Genomic DNA, 3,925 nt, shown 5'->3' with positions numbered 1-3,925 from the left:
TTCTTTTCTTCTGCCTGGCAAATCCATCATTATAATAGCAATCCACCTAGCGCCCCTAGCTCTTAAAGAAAATGTTTGAAAAAATTAGTTTATAGCATGTTTACACCATAAAAACAGCAGTGACTGAGTACAACCCTTGTGGACCAGGCGCCTGGCTTTGACTATTTTTCTGCCATTAAACTAGCAAACGTGGGTTGGCCATGACGTAAAATAACTTGTGCCTTTAAATTTAAAAAAAAGTCCTGTGTGTTGTAAAGTGAGGTATGAAACAGATACCAGGCCGCTTCAGTGAGGGTCAGCGTAAGTTTTATTCATGTGATTTTGCGGTTTAAACTGTTTCATTGGAATCAATCCAACCAGCAGCATGAAGACTGCAAGCCAAAGAAGTGGGACGATGCCTGAGAAGAACAACTCAGTCAATCCTCACGTCTCCTCTCTCCTCAGGCGATTGATGGACTCTGAGCATGAGACATGTACAAAAGATGAGGACTCTTCTCCACTATTCAAATGGAAATTGTTCTTAATCTTTTATTTATACCTTTTGCTTATACCGTAAGATTTAGGAACACACTGAAAAAGATCAACTTTAATACATTTGAAGGTTGAAGTTATTGGAATTTGTAACGGCTGATTTGGTGGAATATGATTTTGGACAGAACTGTCAAAAAATGTGGAATGAAAATGCAGTTTAATGGTTGAATCCGTGGCTTGCCTAACTTGTTATAAATTGCACACACATCCAGCATTAAAGTGACAGGGAGGTATTAGACCAGAGTTGTTGCATTACATTAACACAGACCAGCAAAAAATATAACATTATTCTAACATTAATGTAATGTTGTTCTGAATAGATTTCTATGTCCAGTCCTGATTTCAAATTGGGCCTTTAAGCCTAGAATATGGTCAGTTTTAAAAATACTTGACTTTGTTGCAACTCTGACTAAGTTGAATTCCATCAAGTGGTTAACGGGTGTGAAGATTATCCTGAAATTTTCAAGTTAATGTCATTCCAGTTAATGTGAGTTTGTTCTGTGTGGGTCTCTGTCTCAGGCTGTTATTTTCGTCTTAGTTTCATTTAAACCACTTAACAATATGCATAGATTGCATAGCTGCAAATGTAAAATACAAAAATTAACTTGGAAAGCATTCTACAACAACATTCAGTATTGTGGAGTATTAATAGCATTTATTGCCAATTCCAGTTGCTAGGTAACTTCTATATTTTGAATAGAATACAATATAATATTTTAAACTAGATTACAGTTAATTGTTATTTTTCTGTTTAAAAAAGACAATTGCTGTAATTTACATAGGACAAAACCTGTAAAAGACATTTTGTAATTATTTTCTAAATGAAATGAAGATGCTTTGTTACTCCCCTTGGGGAAATTCTCTTTTCACCTACCCCATCTTGCTCTACTTGACACACGGGCACAGACAAAGGTAACAGCAAACCTGGCAGCAAAGGGCAGCCACCTGTAGGGACACCCATGGAGCTGGGGGTTTTACAGTGATTAACAGCAATTTTGCAATACTTTTCTGGCAGCTTTTTTTTTTGCTAGGTATTTACAGTAAATTCCACAGTCAGTTCTACACTAGAAGAGACATCATTCCTAAGCGCAGCATGGACTGCTTCTGGACACAGTATCTAATGCGACTTCCAGAGTCACTTGAGTAAGCTGGAGATAATTCATCCCCGGGAAAGAGAGCCTGCAGTAGGCAGTCTACCAAAAGAGGGCCTTTCCTGTTCCCTTGGTGAATTAGAACACCAGTGGAGAGAGCTCTCCTGTTGCAGTTTCACAGAGATGAACAACATGGAGAACTTTGGATTGAGGTTTTGCAGTAAGAGGGTGCTGAAGGAAAAAGGAGTTTCAAAGACATTGGTCTGCCTGTACTGCCGATTTTGTCTCTGCCCATTTCAGATGTCCAGATGTTTACTAATGTGACATTCCTTAAATACAACCACCGAAACAGAACCGTTGCAAATTTGTTGCCAAGTTTGGTAGATGTACAACTTGGACTGCAAAGAGATGGACTGACGCAGAGGCGGAGCTGAGGATAGGCCTGGGTGGGATTGACAGCTGGACCTACCCAGTCAGATTAATGAAATGACATTTTTTATATATAAATTACCGGCTTCTAACTCTGTTCCTATACATCACTGTTGTTACTGTGGCAAGTACGACAGAATGTGTGAGCTCCCTCTAGTGGTGCTCTAGGTAGAACACCACAGTCGTGGGTGTATTATTGTTGCAGTCACCATGTTGTAAATATATAAGCCAATTTAAGAAAATTTGGGGTAATGAGCTTCATTCAGACCCTCCCAAATTTAATACAAGTCCATCCATCAGCCACTTTACCGTATTTAAATGCTGCAGGAGGATGCTCACATGAAAAAAATAAGCCTAATTCATTTCTTTATCCAAAACTCCTCATTCATTAAAACGAAAAGAGCTTTAACTTGTGCGTGCATTGCTTCATTTTAAGCAGCATTATGGAGTGTCGTTGAACATAAATTTTTCTATGAAGGGTCTGATTTTCTGCATCTTTTACTCCTGGTTTGGGCTATAAAATTGGAAGGAGTTGCCAAACCTGACTGTGCAGGGTCTGCGCTGTTCTCATCTGTGGACAGTGTGTGGGTTTGTGGGTCAGGCATAAATTTGGGGGGGGGGCTCCCTCTAGCATTAAAATAGGGAGATATCCACTAAAATAATTCTTCATATTCAAAAAAGTACAGATAAAATGAATCAATCTCAACAGTTCATTTAAAGTGTTTTCACCCCAAGCACACCTATCCTTACTGAAAATGGTTTAGTCTAAAGTCCTGCTCTGGGGTACGTTTCCTATATCATAATGCACATTGGCAAAAGACAAATATATGTCAGGAAACTATATAGCAAGAGATCAAAGAAAATTGATACATTCTGTGGGCCATGTCTGCTGCCGCATGGCAGAGAGTGTGAGGGGGAAGTGCAGGGACGATGTCGGCATCACCAAAAGGAGGGCTACAGCTCTTTGGAGGGAGCCGGTGAGGAGAGCTGGGGGGAGCCAGTCTGCATCCTCTCACTCCTGGGGAGGACCGAGTATTGGCCATCCTAGATCTGAGAGGCACTTGAGGGAATCCCGGGGTGCATAAATCTCTGTAGTCTACCCACCTCCAAGACATCTATGCTTTCTACTCCCCAGCCACTTCCTCTTGGCCCACCAACATTTGGCCCCCTGTAATGTGATCACCAGGGTTCCTCAATATGTGGCACCTCCACACCTGGATCCTCTACATCAGCCATCCCTTGTCTGGGCCCCTCTACAGCAGGCCCCCTCTGACGTGGCCCTCAGTCCCTCAGGGCGACACTGTCCCCTGAGTCCCCAGAATCCCTTTCAGTCTGGGAGATCACCTAACCCACCCATCCTGCTGCCTAATGCCGGTGTCGTGCTGTAAACTGTCCCCCTGCCACGGAATGTAATCTCTCATTTTAAAGGCAATGTCGCTTCGCTTCTCCTGCGCGGCAGCAGCGTCCGCTCGCTGTAACATCGGTTGTCTTGTTCTCCTGCGCGACAATAATGCATTTCTTTTCGACGCTCGTTCGTGCAAATACAGTCGCCTTCAGTCTCAAGAAGCGATTCATCTACTTGAGTAATATTTTTAATACTTTGTTGAATTAATTCTGCCTCAATTTCTTTGCTATTCTGTCTTCTTTTCATAACTATAATGCGGCGATTAGCTTCATACTGGGCACCGACACACCTGGAAATGACGTAACATTGAACCAAATGCCAAAAGTAATCAGAAGTCAGCAGCCTGTCCAGAACGCACAGATAACAAGCTACACTGCAAGTCGTCCAGCCACGACGTCACCCAGCCACTCGTCTACCATCTAAAATACAGATAAATTACAAGTGCTCCGTATTTCTGCAGATGACATTA

The sequence above is a fragment of the Brienomyrus brachyistius genome, unplaced genomic scaffold (assembly GCF_023856365.1).
Source record: "Brienomyrus brachyistius isolate T26 unplaced genomic scaffold, BBRACH_0.4 scaffold80, whole genome shotgun sequence".
NCBI classification, from domain to species: domain Eukaryota; kingdom Metazoa; phylum Chordata; class Actinopteri; order Osteoglossiformes; family Mormyridae; genus Brienomyrus; species Brienomyrus brachyistius.
The sequence above is the reverse complement of the archived record's forward strand: the minus strand, read 5'-3'. Positions refer to the sequence as shown.